The following is a 23851-nucleotide window of genomic DNA, read 5'->3' as shown; positions in this document are numbered from 1 at the left end:
ACTGCCTCTGAGATAAGCCTAGCTGCCCATGCTACGTTACCACAGGGTTGAGCAGGGGTTATCAAAGGGTGTAGCTCCCTTACCCTGACTTTGGAAGAAGGGTCCCTACTTGGACTGTGGCCAGCCACTGCCAACTAGAGACCCCCATTTCTAACATACAATTCATAAAAACATGTAACAAGACAATCTTAAGTTAAAAACCCAAGGCCATGTTGTGATCACAAGGCAGATAAAACAAGAGGGTGAATTAAATTTCTCATAATTTAACTATGTACATTCATACTTTTTCAGAAAATCTACTGTAGGAAAAAAACGGTTTGTACCCTGGAGCAACTAGATAATCCTGGCTCATCTCAGATAAGATCTTGTAGCGTTCCATGATGAGTAAATATATGCTGCTATTGTGAGGTATATATTTTCCATGGGTTCGTCCTATAGCGAGTTCAAGGGCTTCCTTGAAGTACTGCGCAATGTTTTAAAAACAAGGGAAATAAAAAGTACCTTCTGTGTTGCAAGATATTGGTAGATAAGAGCATGAAATGAGCTATGCTATTCTGAACCTTCCAGGCCACAGTTACATGTCTCAGGAATGTTTCCGTCAGACTTCGACCATTATTTAGGGAACAGCAATACGTTAATACCTGCAAAGTACCAAGCCTGAATTTTATGCAGGAAAGGTTCAAAACCAGGTTTTAGTTTATGATTTTTAGATAAATATGGCACAGATATTTTTTTACCAGGTGCATCCTCTAGCATCACATAGCACAATTTTTTTTTTGCAGTTTGGAGAGCATCCTTATTCATATGCTCGGATGCCAGTCATAGATGTTCACACCCAATTGCAGTAGAGTGTTCTTAATAAGCTCAAAACATGGTAAAGAAGCATATGACATGCTTCTTCCTAAGTCCTGGAAGGCTTTTCGAACCACAGTCAGATTAGTGCTGGTCCACACACGAATCCAGTAGAGAACGGGGCTAAAAGCGATTTGATCTTTTAGTTTAGCCATGCCCAGCTCTGACCTTAATGTTGCCAGTGGTGTTCCTAAGCCTATATGGAGCATTTATCACAAAACTGAGTTCTCAGTTGTTAGTAGGGCTGACAACCTTCTTAAAGCCCCATATTTCTGCATCATACATGCTTGCTGCCAATTCTTTTGATTTGTAGGCAGTTAACACTGGCTTAACTAAATGATTGACAGTGTTATTCACAAATCCTAAGACTGCACCTCAATGTTGACTCAGGATCACTCTGCTTTTTGATAGTTGTTCCACCCAGTCTCAGTGGACATCAAAGCTAATACCAAAATAACCATAAAAACATAGTCTTCCCTCCACCGCATCTCCTCGGATAGAAGCCATAATTGCCCGAGGTGTAGTGCAGCACGGGCGGGATTCCTTCACCTAGCCTGGGAATGCCCCTTGGTGCATGACTTTTGGGTGGCGGTGGTGGCACATATTGCCCGGATTACACACCTTACCATCAAACTGGAACCGCTTCACTGTCTACTTGCCCTGGTACCCAAGCCCAGGAAGAGGGGACTGTCCTACAAATTGCTCCAACTCCTATTGGTTCTGGCGAGGAGGCGGGTGGCCATTACCTGGATGGGACGGGGGGCGCCTGAAATTACTAGTTGGTTGCGGGACGCTAGGGAATGGGCCTTAGCGGAGGAGACACATATGCAGAGCACACGCAGGGATGGCAAACTCCAGGATGACTTACTCGCTTGGAGGACCATGTGTATCGAGGGGATGGAGGAGGATGACTCTGACGCTACTAGTGCGGAGCTGTTTTCCCCCGCTTCCTCGGAATCTGATGAGGGTGGGGAGGGGTCCGGGGTGGACTGTCATGAGGTAGTGTAGCTGTTCCATGGGCCATGCCGACATTCCTTGTTGCGTACACTTCTCTGTCATTGTGATTACCATTGACCACATTCTACTATGAGGATCGCTTTGTAGTGGACCCTTGCCTACATCTCCTTATGAGATTGCACCAATGCCACAAATGCCATTCATGGGGGGGGGGGTTTCTTGTTATTGTTATGCTGTTGTTTGTGTTGGTGCAGCTTCATAAAAAGTAAATTGGCGACGATATTGAGATTGTTCACGGGATTCTGGGAGCACAAGAACATATTCCTATCATAGTCTCGCAGGTTTAACGAAATGCCGCCCTGCCTCCGGGATGTGGGCCACTCCTAGCTGGGTACCTCCTTTTTTTGGATCTGGCCTGTCTGATTTGTACGTGTCAACTGGTCTGTACATTGTATAATTTGTGCCGCTTTATTCTCCTCGCCTACAAAAATAAAGTTTATAAAAAATAAAAAAAAAACCATAGTCTTTCGAGTGGTTTCCCATATATTTTTTAAGTGGAGATGAGCTTTACTTAGGGGTTGATAATCATACACTTGTTTTTTTCCGTTTTGATGGCGAGTTTCTCATTACAGCAAAAGTGCTCGAAGCCCGAAAGTTAAAGGATGCATCAAGTTTTCTTCATGTGCGAGGATTACTGCATCATCTGCGAAGAGTAAAATTGGTATACAGTCATCCTCTATCTTTGGTACATTGAGATTAAGATCAATAAGGGGTTGACATATCCCATTTAGATCAATATTAACAAACAGCAGAGCAAGAATGTATCCTCGTCTTATCCCAGAGTGCGTTTCTAATTCATCAGTGCATTCTCCCTTAGTTCCATACTTGACCCTTGCTTTATTACCGTTGTGCAAATCCATCATTAATGTCAGGTATTTGATTGGTAACCCTTGTTTTCCAAAATATTCCACAATATTTGTCTATCAACACAGTCAAAAGCAGTCTTTAAGTCAATAAAGCCCACATATAATGCATCCACATACTTTAGGCATATCAAGTTGTAATGGCTGGATTTTCTGTTTAGATGGGATCAGCCCCCAGGGGCCCCTATGACCCAGCCAAAACGTACTCACCTTCCGTCCTCAGGACCACCTATCCAGGCACCTGGTACCTACCTGAGGATAGGGAACTCGCAATATACAAGCTCATATTATTAAGAACACCACTAAATCTATAGGGATACTAAGAATATTACTAGGGATATCCATACACTACACTTATTCACATCAGTTGGCCTCGCGGTCGCCTCGACCCAGACCGTTCTACCCCAGGGCAGATCTGACACACAATCCGGCGTGTCTACACACGGGCCTGCAGAACCCAATGCTCTCTTTTCCAGCGTTCGCGATCCTGCGAAACATCCACGGTGATCTCCCTCTCACCGCTCTCACTTAGTCTTTTACCACAATCCGGTGGCTTTACACACTGGTTTGACACTCCAGTGCTCTCATTAACGCCGCATGTCAAACGACGATCACATTCCTATGAACACCTATACATATATATATATATATATTGGGATATTATCTCAGCTGTCTACTCGGGATGAAACTACAATGATAACTTTGATTGTGGGTCCAGATTATTATGTATTACCTGCTCTTGGCATCAAAGGTCCACTCACTCCCTATTTATGTGATCACCACTCACCTGATTGGGATTACTCATCCATTCATGCGCCTAGCAAACACCTAGAAGTGCCATTTACCTTTAGTGAACAAGAATAGGGACTACACGCCAGTTAGTTATAAACTGGGGACATTTTATTATAGGATGGTGTACTAACTTAGTCCCTTGGTTGCAAGTCTCCTCTCTCCCTCACTATTACTTACCTGATCAGGGGTAGCATCTGTTCAAACAGCAATACTTACCAGGAAAGATTATTCTTACAATATGAGGACAAAGATATACACACTATGTGCTAGAGTTGTTCTCCGATTTAAGCGCTCCTACCCCCCTTTTTTGATCCATCAGTGGCTCAACAGCAACTGGCTTGAAGCCAGGATAACTTTATCATAAAACAACTCAAGCACTGTAATTCACTAATTAATGGGGTCATTTATTATTAGTACAATATAAACCTTCACACAGATTTGACAAAGACTATAGGTAGAACACACCACTTGAAAGAGAAGGATTAAACATAACAGGAACACTCCACTGAAAAGGAAAAGATTAGAAAGTGTAAGTGTAACTAATTCAGACTACCTCACCTATTAGAAGGAAGATTTCTCTCTCTGCCTCTGGTGGGATTAGGGCTCTCTCTGTCTCTCCCTCCTTCACCACATCACCACGCCTCTGGTTCAGTTGCTCCAGCTGACAGCCTTCACTGCTTCCTCCCTCCTCATCTTCAGTAATCGTCTGCCTTCTTTCTCCATTCAAGAACTGCACTCTATTCTGCAGCTCCCAGCAGACATCCTCTCTCTCTCTGCAAGCTATTTGGAGCTCCAAGTTGTTCTGGGCTCCCTGCAGTCCTGTGCTCCAAGCTGGTCTGAGCACCACGCTGAACTGCACACCACGCTGCACTGACTTCCAAAACTGAACTGACTTGCACACAAGCTGGAATGAACACTCCTCCTCTCCTGTAGCTCGCTAATATGGATGCTTGTCCTTTCATGGAAAGCTACGGCCAGTAACCTGCCGCCCACCAAATTCTTGTACCTCCCCGTACCAAGGACACGTTCCCAGCTGGCCAGCCTGAAGTTGTGTCTTCGGAGTGGGGAAAAATACATTCTTTCGATAAGGGCCAGCCTGAACCGGTTCTCTCCAAGCGAACAACAGCCTTAACTATAAACATTACTTTTGCCCTAAAAAGCCTCTCTGCTTCCATCAAGATGGAGTCTCTCTAGCTTTAGGCCTGAAAGGGGTGAAATGCTCCTTAGCTCTGTCAGAATACCTACATACACCATACCAATGTGTCTAATATGTCAAAGCCAATAGGCAATAGACAGGTTAAAGTCAAGAATAAAGGCATATTAAGCAGCTATCCTCTTCTAGGTCTGGAAAAAGGGCTTAAAAGGGCCAACACAGGCTAAGAATACCTATACTAGATGCGAGCAGGATTAATGATCTATATCACTTCTAAGTAAAGCCAAAAACTCTGCCATAACACAAGTACAGCCCCATTGTCTTGTTCATTGTTCGGTATGTCAGCAAATTGGGCAGAACCAAAACTTGTCTCCTTGCGGAGATAGCCAAGGACTTTTGCACATTTGCCTTCAGCATCGGATTTCAGTGGTCATGGAGTATCTTCTGGGTCAACACGAATATCACTGCGAATTGGCATTTATATCACCTCCAGGATTTCAGTGACTGAAGACTTCGCCCAAAGTTCTTCAACACGCTTGATCGCCTTTGGGTTCCATGCACTGTGGAACTGTTCACCTCTCGCCTCAAACGGCAACTCACAACATTTTTACGTCTCGTAGAGAGACCTATTGGGGTGAAACCAAAAAGCTAAACCAGCGGATTTCTGGAAATGCACGTCCTCGTGCACGAGCTTGCCCGAGCCTTCCAGCAGCATTTCTCCTCCCCTTACCATTTGCTCCTGCCTCAGAGAGCTTCAAAGGGATCTGCTTCCCCGCCCACTGCTTCACACTTCACGGCCGCCAGGCCGTGACTCGCATTTTTCCTTCCTTCCTGCCCAGCCCCCCTCCCAGCGCTGCTTGGCCGGCACATCAAAGGCTGCTGCTCCCCTAATTATTCACTGCCCACAGATGTCCCTGTAACTCGCATGAATATTTTCTTGCGCGCTCTCCTTTCCCCCTGTTTTCTATCTTATTCATTTTGATTTTTTTATTAAGAAACTTTTGTAAAGTATTCTATTGTTTTCTGCAGTTACTTCAGAACAGTAATGTTGGCTAAGGGAAAGTACAAAAGAAGTGTTGGGAAGTTAGTCTAATAAGTGAAAAAGGAGACCCTTATCTGATAATCTCCACCATAAACCAAGTGCTCGAGCTCCCTTAGGTCATGATGTTCTCGCCCTAGGGTTCTTTTATCCCCCTTCCTCCCTCCTGATACCAATCCCAGGCAGCCTCTTTACTTTTCCCCCAATATACTCTGCTTCTTTGAGCCCTGCTCACCTTCCAGTCCTTGAGCCTAAAACTATAATTGACTTATAAAGCAAATTTCGAATTTTGCACCTCATAATGGATGAAAACATTTGATAGTACCACATTATATTACTAGTTTTTTACGCAGTCAGTTGGATCTCGATTTTACAGTACCACTAGGAACAAGGCTTTAATTCTAGGCCGCAGCTTGTACTTCATTCACCCTTTTTGGACGTCCGTATCTGTTATTGTGTCTCTGCCTCTCTCCACCTCTGACTGACTCCATCTCTCGACCCGCCCACTTCACTCTCCCGCCTGCGCCTTCGTCCATTGGATTGCATTCCTCACAATCTCCATTGACCCACTTTTCACTCTGGGAGCTCAGGATGCCTCGGCAGTAGTAATCTGAGAGACATGCATATTACTTTCCCTTGGGTGAGCAGAGTCCGCTTTCATGCGCCTGTTCTCCCCTGTCCTTCTCTGGGGACCATCCCAGTCCTCCTCTTCGTCACTTTACTGTATATTTCTGCGGTTCCTGTACATCCTGCCTTATGTGCTTGCACCTTACATTTATTCATAGCGTTTTTTTGCCCTTCTGCCCCTATTAGACTCGTTTTTTGGGCCCTTCTGCCCCTGTCAGACTCGTTTTTCCCTTGCAACCCCAGCATCACTCAGCGCAACCCCAGCATCACTCAGCGCAACCCCAGCATCACTCAGCGCAACCCCTGCATCACTCAGCGCAACCCCTGCATCACTCAGCGCAACCCCTGCATCACTCAGCGCAACCCCTGCATCACTCAACGCAACCCCTGCATCACCCAGCGCAACCCCTGCATCACCCAGCGCAACCCCTGCATCACCCAGCGCAACCCCTGCATCACTCAGCGCAACCCCTGCATCACTCAGCGCAACCCTTGCATCACTCAGCGCAACCCCTGCATCACTCAGCGCAACCCCTGCATCACTCAGCGCAACCCCTGAATCACTCAGCGCAACCCCAGAATCACTCAGCGCAACCCCAGCACCACCACAGCATCACTCAACGCCACCCCAGCATCACTCAGCGCCACCCCAACGCCACCCCAGCATCACTCAGCGCCACCCCAGCGCCACCACAGCACCACTCAGTGCCACCCCAGCATCACTCAGCACCACTCGGCATCACCACATCATCCCTCAGCGCTACCCCAGCATCACTCAGCACCACCACATTATCACTTAGCACCACTCGTCACCAACATAGCACCACTCAGCACCACCACATTATCATTCAGCACCACCACATTATAACTTAGCACCACCACAACACCACTCAGCACCAACACAGCATCACTCAACACCACTCGTCACCAACATAGCACCACTCAGCACCACCACATTATCATTCAGCACCACCACATTATAACTTAGCACCACCACAACACCACTCAGCACCAACACAGCACCACCACATTATCACTCAGCACCACCACAGCACCACTCAGCACCACCACAGCACCACTCAGCACCACCACAGCACCACTCAGGACCACCCCAGCACCACTCAGCAGCACCACAGCACCACAAAACCACTCAGCAGCACCACAGCACCACTCAGCACCACCACAGCACCACTCAGCACCACCACATTATCACTCAGCACCACCACAGCACCACGCAGAGCCACAACAGCACCACTCAGCGCCACCACAGCACCACTCAGCACCACCACAGCACCACTCAGCACCACCACAGCATCACTCAGCACCACCACAGCATCACAAAGCACCACCACATTATCACTCAGCACCACCACATTATCACTCAGCACCACCACAGCACCACTCAGCACCACCACAGCATCACTCAGCACCACCACAGCATCACTCAGCACCACTCAGCACCACCACAGCATCACTCAGCACCACCACAGCATCACAAAGCACCACCACATTATCACTCAGCACCACCACATTATCACTCAGCACTACCACAGCACCACTCAGCACCACCACAGCATCACTCAGCACCACCACAGCATCACTCAGCACCACTCAGCACCACCACAGCATCACTCAGCACCACCACATTATCACTCAGCACTACCACAGCACCACTCAGCACCACCACAGCATCACTCAGCACCACTCAGCACCACCACAGCATCACTCAGCACCACCACATTATCACTCAACACCACCACAGCACCACTCAGCACCACCACAGCACCACTCAGCACCACCACAGCACCACTCAGCACCACCACAGCATCACTCAGCACCACCACAGCATCACACAGCACCACTCAGCACCACCACAGCATCACTCAGCACCACCACAGCATCACTCAGCACTACCACAGCACCACTCAGCACCACCACAGCATCACTCAGCACCACCACATTATCACTCAACACCACCACAGCACCACTCAGCACCACCACAGCACCACTCAGCACCACCACAGCACCACTCAGCACCACCACAGCACCACTCAGCACCACCACAGCATCACTCAGCACCACCACAGCATCACACAGCACCACTCAGCACCACCACAGCATCACTCAGCACCACCACAGCATCACTCAGCACTACCACAGCACCACTCAGCACCACCACAGCATCACTCAGCACCACCACATTATCACTCAGCACTACCACAGCACCACTCAGCACCACCACAGCATCACTCAGCACCACTCAGCACCACCACAGCATCACTCAGCACCACCACATTATCACTCAGCACCACCACATTATCACTCAACACCACCACATTATCACTCAACACCACCACAGCACCACTCAGCACCACCACAGCACCACTCAGCACCACCACAGCACCACTCAGCACCACCACAGCATCACTCAGCACCACCACAGCATCACACAGCACCACTCAGCACCACCACAGCATCACTCAGCACCACCACAGCATCACTCAGCACCACCACAGCATCACTCAGCACCACCACAGCATCACTCAGCACCACCACAGCATCACTCAGCACCACCACAGCATCACTCAGCACCACCACAGCATCACTCAGCACCACCACAGCATCACTCAGCACCACCACAGCATCCCTCAGCATCACCACAGCATCCCTCAGCATTACCACAGCATCCCTCAGCGCAACCACAGCACCACTCAGCGCAACCACAGCACCACTCAGCCCAACCACAGCACCACTCAGCGCAACCACAGCACCACTCAGCGCAACCACAGCACCACTCAGCGCAACCACAGCCCCACTCAGCGCAACCACAGCACCACTCAGCGCAACCACAGCACCACTCAGCGCAACCACAGCACCACTCAGCGCAACCACAGCACCACTCAGCGCAACCACAGCACCACTCAGCGCAACCACGGCACCACTCAGCGCAATCACAGCACCACTCAGCGCAATCACAGCACCACTCAGCGCAACCACAGCACCACTCAGCGCAACCACAGCACCACTCAGCGCAACCACAGCACCACTCAGCGCAACCACAGCACCACTCAGCGCAACCACAGCACCACTCAGCGCAACCACAGCACCACTCAGCGCAACCACAGCACCACTCAGCCCAACCACAGCACCACTCAGCCCAACCACAGCACCACTCAGCCCAACCACAGCACCACTCAGCCCAACCACAGCACCACTCAGCGCAACCACAGCACCACTGTGAAGTAGTGTGGCTCACTGGTTAGAGGCGGCAGACCCGAGAGCAGAGGACGGCCCGGGACCAGGGTTCGATTCTCGGCGCGGCAGGTTTCTGGACCAGGGTCAGCGGACTCGATAATTCTCTCGCCTCGGTGCCCACTCTGATCAGCGATCACACTCGGCAACTCTGGGCATTAGCTTGCCTCATCTTCACTAACGGCCCCACCAGACCGCCGGGGATGCCTGGTCTCACCCTGGAGATACCCATTAAGGGACCATCTCTCAGGGAAGCCAGGAAGGGTTTCGCAGCGGTCGAAGCGCCTTGGGACCCTACGGGTAAGTAGTGCGCTATATAAATGCCAATACATACAATACATACTCAGCGCAACCACAGCACCACTCAGTGCAACCACAGCATCACTCAGCGCAACCACAGCATCACTCAGCGCAACCACAGCATCACTCAGCGCAACCACAGCATCACTCAGGGCAACCACAGCATCACTCAGCGCAACCACAGCATCACTCAGCGCAACCACAGCATCACTCAGCGCAACCACAGCATCAATCAGCACCACCACAGCATCAATCAGCACCACCACAGCATCAATCAGCACCACCACAGCATCACTGGTTCAAATATGTTCTCTCAATGTTTCAAGCTTTATTACAAATGTCACAAAAAGATGTTAATATTTCACTTCTGTTCTTGGATGTTCGTCACTGAACATAATCTTCACAAAAGTTATTTACAAAAGTTTAAGCTATTGCCATTATAAATTACATTCACTTTTATTTAAGTATTAATTATTTTAAAAAATTAAAAGCCATTGTTATTTGTAATATCAATACATCTAAGTCACGTAAATACAAAACATGTTGCATTACAAATGCTATAGGTATCACATTTACGAAAGTTATAACTATTGACATTGTAAATGACAAAGCTATTAATTTAGCTATTTTCAAAAACAACACAAATAAAAGAATTGTCATTTACAAAACCAATTAGCTCAAACTTTCCTAATACGAGACCTATTGCATTGCAAATGCTTGTTCATTTTGGCGTCCAGGCTCGGGGGCCCAAGCAAAGGATACCGCCTTTCAGGACTGGTTCCCCTTCCTGTGCAACACATTCCCACTGTTTATTGTTAATTTCCAGGGTTCTTTCCCAGGCAATGCATCAGAGGGCGTAGATAGTTGTAGTAACTCTGTTTTGGAAAGCACAAGCTTGGTTTCCGGAAGCCCTCGAGTTGACTTATGCTTGTCTGGTATGGGTTCCGTTCCGTTGGAACCTGTTCCTGGACCCAGTGTGATAGCCTTGTCGAAATATACCTTTTTAGGGGTACACTGGTGCAGGGTTACCCATTTGTCCACGGGTTCAAAAACCAACAAAGTATAGATCAGCACTGGAGTATGAATAAATAACAAGTTTACTAATCACTCATGAGTGGGACAACGTCCACACAGCACTCTCAAGTGCTGCCTGAGGTAGTACACTGAAGTCACAGAACACAGAGCTTTTATACTGTTTTTCTGCAGTGTAAGCATGTGAACAGAAATAGGAAGGACAAGTTTTCTAAACAGTTTTCAACAAACAAGGGCAGATGAATAACCACTTGGTCAGCAAAGTGTTAAGGGGAGCAGGAGTGCTTATGGCAACAGAAACGATTGACAGATTGCAGTTGTACTGCCAACTACAAACTCTCAGCACATAAATTGCTTTTAGCTGAGTCAGGAAGTCAACTAAAATAGCACAGACAAAGTAAAAAGACGAATGAACTACGAAGGAAACAAATGGACATCTCAGCTGAAATGGCTGCAGCTTATGCTAAGTAAAATATTACACGTTTTCCACAGCCTCATCCTCCGATTCGCTCAGGACACCTCTCGCTATTGGCATTGAGGGGTTCCAGAAGAGATGTTGTTTGCCAGGCATTTAGCAGGAAGCTAAGACCTTCTTCTGACAGGTATGGTCTGCTAGTACACAAAAACGATATGCCTCAGCAAAGCGCCTCAGCTGGTACTGCAAACGGGTTGCAGAGCCCGTTGGAGCAGATTGCTGCCTGCTCCTAAACATCCCATCTTCCTTTGCTTCTGATGGTATGACTTGTAGGTCAGTTAACAATTTTAGATCCATATTTTCAGTGGGTCATCTTCCAAGTGGTGAACATACGGCGGTGTGTAAGCTTTTGAGGGGTATTAGAATATCCAACCCCCTTCAACCGAGATATTCAGTTTAGTGGGACATTAATATAGTGCTTACTTCTGTGGAGGATTGCCGGGATAATAAATATTTATCATGCAAACAAATGTCAGCAAAACTGACTATACTTTTATGTTCATTATCCTGCAAAAGAGGCTCGGATGTACAAACTTTAGATCTCTCAGGTATTCTTCACTGAGGGGCTTTCCTTCACTAATCACCAAGAGGACAAAATCCAATTTCAAGTTGGTTTCTTATCCAACGTCCCTGGTAATAGTGAACAATAGGTTGTACAGTGGCAAAAGGATGACCAGCATCCACTATTCTCAAGCGATTTCAATAATGCATCAAAATCAAGATATCACATTTGATAGATCACAATTAGATCCATGGAGATGTTTTCATAGGTTTTGAAATTCTTTACAAAAATTAGGTCATCCAATAGTAGCCAACGCATTTCTTCCCGTCTTGGGACTTCGTCAGGGCTACAAAACACAGACAATATGTACATATTTAAAACCACAATATTTACAACGGTCCATAAAAACACAAAGTTACAAATATCAATATACAATACTGAACATGTGCAAAACATCAGAAAATTAAAATCCAATACTCATCCAACAATACTAGAGTAAATGGGCTATCTCAATTGCATGTATGATCTCTATTCTATTCATGCCATGTTTGCTTAATAGACAAAAGAAATATATTGTTTAAGAATGATTACTTAACAATCCTATCCGTATATCATGAAGACACATAGGTTGAGAGACTGAGGTGAAAACCTCCTTTTTAGGTCTCGTCTATTATATTCCGCAAGGAATAAATAGACGAGAGTATTGGGGGCAAACCAAGGTCTAAACCATCGCAGACTTCATACACTTCGTGTGGAGCTCTCGAGCGGAAAGCGCGTCCACATCAAAGCCATCCGCCTCCCTTCCACAGGCATCTGAAGCATCCCCCAGCGCGCACTCGGCCTCAGGCATTTGTCCTCCCCCCCTAATTATTCACCCCTGCTGTTGTACAGACCCGCAACAGCAATGTTGCCCTCCATAGCCGCCGGCCGTCAAGCATTTTCTGCCTGCAGTCAGAGCATGTTGAATCCGTGTTAAATGTGCACAGCTTCCCGCTTGTTTTTTTATTTTAGCTGGGGCGCCTCGCCATATGCTGGTAGATAGCCTTATTAGACATGATAAGAGCACCTCTCACCGCGAGCCAAGCTGCTAATTTCTTTACCTCTCCTTGCTATGTTACTTTTAGCTCTCTCCATCCTTCTCGAAATCTCCACCTTTCTTTTGAAAAATGTTTCTCCCTGCCTTTCTTGTTTTCTGCCTTGGGCCAGCCCCGTGTTCCTCTCTCGTTCTCCTACTCAGTGGCCCCTCCCTTTCCGTATTATTTTTTTCTTTCACGGTGCTCTCTCTCTCACTTTCATTTGCTTCTCACGTCGCTTATCCCTCTCGTTCTCACTCTCCTATTCCTGTCTCTTACCTTTGCCCCCAATGTCCCCCGTAGCTTGCTTTGCCCCCCACCCCTCTCGTTCGTTTCCACTTTCTGTTTCCTCCCTCCTTATCATCTTTTTTATTTCTTATTATGCTCCTCTCCTCTCCTCTTCTTTCTTTCATCTCTTTCTTTTCCCTTGCAGTTCCTTATTTTGCCCTCGCCACCCCTCCCCCTTCTTTCTCTAACTTTCCTGTATCTTTTATTCGTCATCTAGATTTTCTCTATTTTCCATCCATTGCATTATTCCCTCATCACATCTGCCAACATTGTCCCTATGTATCTGAATTTGCTCTCTCTAACACTCCCTTGCATGGCAACTCTTGACCCCCTCTCCTGTATCACTGATTCATCCACTCTTTTTCATCTTTCTCTGCCTTAAATCCCGCGTCCCTCTAGTTTCTCGTTCTCTTCGCCCCTCATTTTCACCCTCTTGTCATTCGATTCTGTTTGTAACCCTTTCCTGTTTTCATTGGCTAGTCGCTCTTTTCCCTTTATTGCCCATTGTTCCTCTTCCATTCCTGCCACTGTATTCACTTTATCTCCTTTGCTCCTTCCATCACCCCACCCCACCCACTATTTCTCATTTTTTTCTCATAGGGATAAATTATTTCTGTGTATTGCGTGTGTCTGTACTGTGCACAGTCATTTCACTTTATGCGCCTCATGTGAAGTTACTCCTGTTGGCGCTTTATAAACTATTTCTCCCTCAAAGATATAAGCTAGTCAAAAAGCAAACAAAAAGCAAACAAAAGTCTCCCTCTGCCTTCCCGAACACGCTCAGCAGCTGGTTTCTCCCCCGTCCCCCAATCAACCCCTCCCTGCTTGATTAATGGCTTTGCATTTGCATGGGATAGCAGTAAACATGCCCGAGGCGCCAGCAGAGGCCAAGCCACACGGAGACATTCTCCTTAAGTGTTGTTTCCCCTGGGAGCAGAGTAATTTTACGCTCAACTCCAAACCTACAAAAGGTTGTACTTTTTTCAAATTATTAATAAATACTACCCTAAACAGTAATGTTTGTGGGGTAAACTTGGAACGTCACTATGTTCATGTCAGTATTTCACCCTATTAGCATTATGTTGGGGGTTTAAGCCAATGTAAGTATATATTTTTTTCTAAAATACTTTGAAAGTCACACACAACGTAAAGGAGTGTTTGTATTATTTTGCTTGCACTACATTTTCTGTCCGTATATTTGCCGTCGATTGCACCATGCTGCCAGCATGAGAACATACGTGCAGGCAATTCCCCCCACCCCCCTCCCCGTCCCATCTTGATGCTCCATGTGCAGTTGGTTACACTCTGTGCCATCCTGACAATGCACATGCAGCCAGTTTGACTCCAAGCCATTCTGACAATGCACGTGCAGTTGATTCCATCCTGACAATGCACATGCAGCCAGTTTCACTCCAAGCCATTCTGAAAATGCATGTGCAGTTGATTCCATCCTGACAATGCACATGCAGCCAGTTGCCCCCCCGGTGCCAAACTAACAATGCACGTGCAGTCAGTTTCACTCTGTGCCATACTGACAATGCACATGCGGGTGGTTCCACCCTGTGCCATCCTGACAATCCATGTGCCATCTTGTTCCATCCCAGTGCTATACTAACAATGCGCATGCAGTTGGTTTCTTCCCCCCTGTGCCATCCTGAAAATCGAGGTGCAGCTGGTTCAAACCCGGGGCTATTATTACAAGGCACATGCAGTTAGTTGCACACAATGCCATATTGACAATGCACGATACAGAAATGGGGGTGGTGATGAACAGAGTGTCTGAATTAAGCAGACCACTCTTACCCAGTCCAAAGATCAGGGCTTGATCCATCACCGTTATTTATCTCACTGCCCCATCCCAGCTCAGAACCTGGCCATATGCAAATTAGTCTGTCCCTGGCCCAGTGCATCATGGGAACAGGGCAGACCAAACTACCAAGCCAATTCTTCACCAGAAAGGAGACAAGCTACCGGTGTTGGATCTAGCCCTGATCTCTTGACTGGGTGAGAGCTTTCTGCTTAATTCAGAGACTCTGTCCCTCACCACCCCTTGTTGTAAATATTTTTGTCCACCCTAAGCGTGGAAGGGTATTCTCAGATGTGAGACCCTTGCTCACTGCACCATCAGGATTCAAGCAAACCGGGCCGAAGACGGCTGTAATGCCAGAAACCGGTCCCCGGGAGCTTGTTTCCTTCCCAGTGTAAGAATTGGCTTTTGTAGTTTGGTTTGCCCTGTTCCCATCATGCACTGGGACAGAAATAGACTAATTTGCATACAGCCAGGTTCTGAAACTGGGATGGTGCAGTGAGCTAAAAAACGGTGTTGGATCTAGCCCTGATCTCTTGACTGGGTGAGAGCTTTCTGCTTAATTCAGAGACTCTGTCCCTCACCACCCCTTGTTGTAAATATTGACAATGCATGCACAGTCAGTTGCACTCTGTGCCATACTGACAATGCACGTGCAGTTGGTTCCACCCCGTGCCGTTCCGACAACGTGCGCGCAGTCTGACAGTGCACCACATCCAACCAATAGAGTTGGAAAAGAGCAAGCCAGTCTTATTTTTACACTTTCAACATTGCCCCTGTATTCTACGAAAGACCCAATATTCAGTTTGTGAACAAGAATTTGAATGGTTGACTAGGCCTAATGGCTCAGTGAGTTGAACGACTGCCGAAAACAAAACGCATTGATGTGGAAATCATGAATTCGAATACCGGCAAGACTCGCGCCCATCCCCCCCCCCCGTCCCCACAGCAATGCCAAAAGCGTTCCCAGCACGCGCCACTCTCTCTCTGTTGCCACACGCACAGCACCCCTCAAAGCAACAGCATCCCTCAACGCCACAGCATCCCTCAACGCCACAGCATCCCTCAACGCCACAGCATCCCTCAACGCCACAGCATCCCTCAACGCCACAGCACCACTCAACGCCACAGCACCACTCAACGCCACAGCACCACTCAACGCCACAGCATCATTCAGCACCACTGAAGACCACAGCACCACTCAACGCCACAGCATCATTCTGTGCAACCATTCAACAACAACTGGTTCTAATATGTTCTCTCAATGTTTCAAGCTTTATTACAAATGACACAAAAAGATGTTAATATTTCACTTCTGTTGTTGGATTTTCATCACAATAAAATGCACTGAACATAATCTTCCCAAAAGTTATTTACAAAAGTTTAAGCTATTGCCATTATAAATTACAATAAGTTTTAATTAAGTATTAATTATTTAAATAATAAAAGCCATTGTCATTTGTAATATTAATACATCTAAGTCATGTAAATACAACACCTATTGCATTACAAATGCTATAGGTGTCACGTTTGCGAAAGTTAAAACTATTGGCATTGTAAATGACAAAGCTATTAATTTCGCTATTTTCAAAACCAGTACATATATAAAATATTTGTCATTTACAATACCAATAGCTCAAACATTCCTAATGCGAGACCTATTGCATTGCAAATGTTTGTTCTTTTCTTCCATTCTAGTGGCAGGATAAAATATTTTCTATGTTTGTACACAAGGGGAGCAAAAAGGAAAGCACAGATCATTATCATGATTGTGGGGACATTATAAAAGCGAAGTGCCAACCACCTTGAACATACATTAATGCTGCTCAAGATGGCAGAGATAGTGTTAACAAAAAAGGCCTTTCTACACAACGGGATGCGGTACCTACAGAAACAGGGGACAGCCACGGGCTCCCAGTTTAATCCATCTTATGCAAACCTATTCATGGGTTTGTATGAGGTGGAACATGCCTGTGGCCGAGGATCAAAGAACTGGATAGACGAGATCATTTTTGTATGGTTGTTACATTAACAACATTTTAATGCTCTGGAATGGAAGTGTGGAAGATCTAGAGGTGCATTATGCCTATCTCAATACCAACAGATTCAATGTCAAACTCACCATGAAGTATGACAAAAAAAGAGGCGGAGTTTTTGGATCTTAAGCTTTATGTGAAACAGGATCATTCATAGTGACATCTTCAGAAAACAAATAGCTTTCAATAGTGTTCTAAATGTCTCAAGAGCGAGTCCTCAATCAACAATAAATCCCATACCATTTGGGGAGATGGTAATGGCACATAGAAATTGTAGTGAGGATGAATGCTTTTATCGCAATCTTAATGAGATCAAAGGGAACTTCAAGGAACATGAATACAACAACCACTGCCTTGAAAGAGCTGAAATAAGAGCTAAAGGTCTAAACAAAAAACAGACTCTGGTGGATAGAAGCAATGCTGGACAAAATAGGAAGAAAAATAACTCTAAAACAAAGGAAGGTGTGCTGTTTATCACACAATACAATCTACATAGTGGCCATATTTTCAATATACTGTGAAAGAACTGGGACATTCTGAAATCAGATACAATACTGACAGGGGTAATATCACACAAACCCAAAGTAGTGTACTGCAGAGGTAATACCTTCAAACAGAAACTATGCCCAAGTTATGTAAAAACCAAAGATCAGGAACATTGTGTAACCAACTGGCTGTCTGAAAAACCCAATGGATTTCATATATGTGGAAATTGTTCTATCTGTTGGTTAGGCAAAAACAAAGTTAAGGAACTCAGACAACACCGATGTTAATCATTGGGTTGGGTCTTTCATTAACTGTAACACCACATACACGGTATATACAGTTGGATGTGCTGGTATTAAAATATATATAGGGAGCAGTATACAATGCCTAAAAAGAGACATCAAGCACTGTGATGAAAGGTACCCTATTGCAACACACATCTGACAGGAACACCCAGATAGAAGTGACATCTGGTTTCATACAATCAAAGAAGTTGGAAATTGCAAAAGAGGTGGCAGTCGGGAACTGTCTTTACATCAAGGTGAAGCAAAATGGATATGCTGATTGAGGTCTGTCCATCAGGGTCTAAATAGCATCTCTGTGCTTCATTACTTTCTATGATTGCAAAATAGGAGTAAGGTTACCCCACGAACTCAACAAATGAAATAGGTACTCCTATCAACATAGCCGAGGGACTTGGTGTCACGTTTAGGGCTACATTGCTGGGGTAAAACAGTGAACACAACACAGTGAGTGAAAGTGGATGAAAGGTTATGTAAGGCGAAGGCCTACATGTCCCACAATGCCATGGGGCAGTCTTGTTCCAATTCCTATCACTGCTTAACTAACTGCTTGCTGACCGCCGAGGGCTTGACACCCGTGATTAGTCGTCACTTCAGAAAAGCGGTTTCCCGACTCAGAGACTCCATGCATAAGAACAGTTCTGTTCTTCCCCTCGCGCTGTAGCGCATTCATGTTTCCTTCATGGCGCTGAAGCGCATTTGCTTAATTGACTGCTGCTGCAGCCTTTCTGCAGACTCGCGTTGAAGGCGTGTACCCGGGCAGAAAGCAGACTTTTTCCCCTTGCGCTGGAGCGCGTTAATATATTTTTTTTCTTCGCGCTGGAGCGCATTTGAGTTACTTACTGCTGTCACAGCCTTTCTGCAGACTCGCGTTGAAGGCGAGCACCCGGGCATAAAGCAGTCATTTTCCCTCATGCTGGAGCGCGTTAGTGTAATTAACTATTGCCACAGCCTTTCTGCTGACGCGCGTCAGAGGACCCGGGCAGAAAAGGCTCAACTTTCCTTTCTGAAGCCCACTACTTCTGTAGCGCAGGAGCGCATTTGACAAACATCCTCTGGATCTGACCCAGCATAGTTTTCAGCTGAAAGGGGTTTCACTGAGCAGGCGGACAGCTTCGTCGAGAGCACAGCTAAGTACTTTACCTGTTTTCCTATACAGGAATATAGCACTGTGCCTTGCTTTTATGGCTTCTCCACCCTGAAAAACGTGAAGGAGGATGCGTTTAGATTTTTTCTTTATATTTCTAGTTTTGTGCCTTTGTTAAGTATGAGGAGTAGTGTGGCAGTAATTGTCGTAGGTGCATCCACATATTTCATATCATTTAATTTGTGTTATGGTGAGTGAGGGTTGTACCTTCATGTGTACTGTGTTGTGTCTCACTTACAGGATAACACTGGGCTACAGTAGGAGTGTAGTCTACAACTCCAGAACAACCCTTCCTTGAGTTTTTTCGCAGCTGCACTGTTATTGTTTTGTTTATCCCATTTTTCCCTTTCCCCTAAGGTGGTATTGTCTGTGGAGTGGATATACAGCACTCATTGGTAGTTCCATCTAGGGGATAGGGTTGTCAGGCAACTCACCTCGTTACCGCTGTATCTGGCTCTGATGTCGTGATCTGGCACTTGGGATATTTGTTAATGTAACTGCCATGATGGGCAACTCCTGATGAATTAGTTGATGTCCCCTGATTGATATGATTGTCATCAAACTACTCCTGTTCAGTTACCTGATGAATCATCTATTAATGTTTCTTCGTACATTGGCAATAGTCATTCCACACAATATCAAAAGTTGTCTTGTATGACCATAACAGATAGTGGATTTTTAGAACTTCACTAAAATGAATTAACAGTGACTAGAATATGAGGTTTTTAAATAGGGGGACCGTGGTTTATATGTATTAACATGCTATATGCAAGAATTCTATATTGTGGTTTTTGTACAAAAGAAGTACTGTTTATATACTAATTGATCTGATGTGTAAATGGATAATGAGCACCATGTTGTCGAGTTTAGGGTCCTTCTTTCCAATCTTGAGGCGTTGGGACGGTTCCCGGCTTCGGTTCTTATAAGTCCTGGATTGGCTGAGATAGGGGCGACCCCTTCTTGTAGCCATGGTGCTGCCGACAATGAAAGCCTAAGCAGCCAGTGCCCTCCAGAAGTAATCCAGAGAGGAAAACATGGAGGGAAAAAACCCTGATGTTGATGATGAGACTCCAGGAATGAAGGAGAAGACAAGGAGCCAGAAAACACTGGTAGACCAGGAGCCATCAAGGTACCAGGAGAAGACTGGAAGATAAGCTGGAGCAAAAGGCGCAAGGGAAAAAATAAGTGTCAACGGAAGGAAGGAATCACCAAAAGAGGAGCCATGAAACCAACAGGATCGAGGACACACCAGCAGGAATCAACAGGAGTGAGGACAAACTAGCAGGAACAAGGAAGATCAATGCAAGGAAGGAAAGGTTCTGATCCCTTAAACACCGAAAAAACAGTAAGTTACATACAGAAACAGGAAGAGGACATACAGGAACAGGACGTGACAAAACAGGAAGGAGAGGTGTCGCCATCTAGGATAGGGAAAAGAGTGAAGTGCATTACAGAAAGATCGCCATGTTAGGAATGTAAGTAACCCTTCCTTATTGCCTTCTGGGAGCAAGGGTGAAGAGGAGAGCAACAATATGGCCCCCAAGGAAGGGGGATCACCAGACGCCCACATTGGAGAGTGTAATGTCCCAAGGTGCCCCGGGAAGCAGATGGGCCGCCGTGCAAGAATGCAGCATGTCCAAAAACTAACAGGCATTGCGGGTGCTTTCCGCGATGCCGTTGAGATGGCCACAACGTGCCGCGATGCTGTACCGCGGCGCCCTGAAGAGGAGGGAGAGGCACCGCAGGCTGCACCACGGCTGGCGAAGAGGAAACGGGTAGCACGGCGGGTCACGAGTCGGCCTGCGGAATAACACATGCATGTTAAACTCACATAAAAATAACTGATGTTACTGATAACTGACCAACATATGTTTTATCCAATGAGGTTATTCAAGTTATGTCCAAATAGACACCCGGTTTATAATGGTTAAACTGTAATACATCTTCCCATTTCTTATATGATGGTAAAAGATATAAGATCAAATCATATTACAACAAATAATTAAGAATGTATCTAATCATTGCAGACAAAGTAGCTAATTTATGTTACATGCACAGAATCCACTAGAAGATGGCCACCAAAGTGGAAAGTTTTCTTGTGCATATTATGCATGCGCAGATAATCCTAGTACGTATAAAAGGTGCGCAGGAAAATGGCTCCTATTTGATCACGAACGCGAAGACGGCATGCGGAGACTGACTATGTCCATTGACTAACGAAACTTGTTAGCTAATATCATTGTGACATCTCATAGTGCATGCTTAGTGGAGTTCACCGCGTGATGATTAGTATTGTATTTCATCTAAGATTCTAACCACTATTAATGACAACTAATATTGTTGCTACACCATGCGTCTGATATATTTAGAATAATGGACTATTTTCCATTTGGGCCTTGCTAATATACTGTTTGGGACATTACAAAATGACGGCCATAATATGTTGATGTGAGACTCAGACGTATCAGCCGTTTTGAAATGCTCGTCCAACACGCATAGGGTTATTAGAATGATCTAAATATGGTGGCCACAAATTACGAATATTGTTGATGTTATGATATAATATATGGAGAATATCGCTTCTTGCTTCTATTGTTTGGTTTCAAGCGAGAATACACATTATGGAAATTATGACCCAACCCGATACATTTATACAAGGGACATTGGGATCATCCTGCATTTAGAGTTCACCTGCAGTAACGACTTGGTTGTCACTTGGACTGTATGATCCACCTTTTAGACATTACAAAATGGCAGCCTTAAAATGTCGATACAGAACAGAGTTATATCGGACGTTCTGTAATGCTCCAATATGGTTAAAATTGGTTAAAATTACTAAAAGGTACTATTGGGACCTTCCAAATATGTGTCTATACCCTGCGTTAATGACATTTAGAACAACTAACTATTCTGTAGTCGAGCTTACAAAAATCGCCTGAGACACTATAAAATGGTGGCAATGTAATGCTATTTGGGCCATTTAAATATGTTATTACATTATGCGGTTGTGATCTTCAGAACTGATCATTTCACACTTGAATATGTGACCATAATATGCATTTGTGACTTTTAGAATAATGGACTATTTCTCATTTGGGCTTGTAAATACATCATCCAAGAGACATTTAAATGGTGGTAATGAAATGTACGTGTGAAACGGAAACATATTGGACGCTCTTATGCTTGTCCTATAGATATAGAAATCATGATGATAATTAAACATGGTGGACAAATAACCCAAACATTGGTGATATATATGCAATTAGATTGTACGGTGAAGGACGCCACCGGTCTCAGATGTCAAGTTATGTAACTGACATGTTAATACAATTTTGATAATGTCTCAAATTACATGGACCCATTCATAACTAGATACAAATTAGACATTGACTATATGTGAATATAGCGTCCAAAGTATGTAACATTTGTATTACACTGTACATCAATACAATGATGAGTCTTTAGCTATTAACCCTTCAGTCATAAGAAGTACAGTGATGATATACTGGTGTAAATGCTACAAATAAAAACCTAAAATAAAGAATACATCTAACTATTGGTTATGACCAACTAGGTGTAGTGGCAGACATGGGCCAGAATGTATTCTTGGGGAATCAGACAGCAACAATGGACTGGTAAACAACATGGATACTATTATGGTATGTCTATTAACTTATAGTTTCTTATAGATAATTTAAAATTAGTAGAATAAAATCAATAAAAAGTGGCCCCTCTATTACAGATCAAAATTCTGTGACCTGACCTATAGAGAAAAAACAGTGCATTATAAATAAGGAAATCATTATATAAGATCAAGGTAACAAATCCCTCAACTGTGGCACTATAATGTCCCCACAATTATGATAATGGTCTGTGCTTTCCTTTTTGCTCCCCTTGTGTACAAACGTAGAAAATATTTTTATCCCACCACTAGAATGGAAGACAAGAAAAAAGAAAATGAAGATTTTCACCTCAATCTCTCAACCTATGTGTCTTCATAACATACTAGGATTGTTTGGTAATCACCTTAAACAATATTTTATTTGATCTATTAAGCAAGCATGGCATGAATTGAATAGAGATCATATAAGCAATTGAGATAGCCCATTCACTCCAGTAGTGTTGGAAGGGAATGGAATTTAATTTTCTGATGTTTTGCACATGTTCAGTATTGTATATCAATATTTGTAAATCTGTCTGTGTTTTTATGAAGCGTACATATTGTGGTTTAAAATATGTACATATTGTCTGTGTTTTTTAGCCCTGAAGAAGTCCCAAGGAGGGACAAAACGTATTGGCTACTCTTAGATGACCTAATTTTTGTAAAGAATAAAGAATTTCAGAACTTACAAAAACATCTCCATGGATCTAATTCTGTTTTATCAAATGTGATATCTTAATCTTGATGCATTATTGAAATCGCTTGAAAATAGTGGGTGCTGATCATCCTTTTGCTTATGTATGTGTGAATTTTTGTTCACTATTTGGTGGTTAGGAGGCTTTTTCCCCTGATCTTTGCTTAACTCTGATACTATTCTTAGAGAGTAACAAGTGCAGTATTTTATGTCTAAGGTCTCCTTTGTAAATCATTTGATATGTTGTACAGTGTTTTAAAGCTTATGAGGTAAGTACTAGTGAGTTTCCTTCTGAAGTAGGCTATCAATTGTTGATTGCATTACAGAAGCCCTTCAGGTCTGTGCACGTGGCCACTTTAGCCAGGTGGATGTGTTAATTGTTATCAGAGGCTAGGATTGATACTTCAATCTTTGGTGCACATTCAGCTAAAGGTGCCATAGCCTCGAAGTCAT

At 44.8% G+C, this 23851-nt stretch overlaps 1 protein-coding gene across 3 annotated transcripts in view; it reads right to left on the bottom strand.

Moving 5' to 3' along the window:
* C4_1H5orf22 (chromosome 4_1 C5orf22 homolog) overlaps nt 1-23851 on the bottom strand; it is a 520226-nt gene that overhangs the window by 460649 nt on the left and 35726 nt on the right. The window contains exon 1 of one of the 3 annotated variants that reach the window (XM_086965126.1): nt 12190-12212. The exons of the other annotated variants lie outside the window; for them this stretch is intronic. The gene's annotated coding sequence lies outside the window, so the exon portion shown is untranslated. Of the gene's footprint in view, nt 1-12189; nt 12213-23851 lie in introns of those variants that run through there. 3 annotated transcript variants of the gene reach the window in all.

The sequence above is a fragment of the Lissotriton vulgaris genome, chromosome 4_1 (genome assembly GCF_964263255.1).
Source record: "Lissotriton vulgaris chromosome 4_1, aLisVul1.2, whole genome shotgun sequence".
Lineage (NCBI taxonomy): Eukaryota > Metazoa > Chordata > Amphibia > Caudata > Salamandridae > Lissotriton > Lissotriton vulgaris.
Note: the sequence above shows the minus strand (reverse complement) of the source record. Positions and strands in the feature narration are given on the sequence as shown.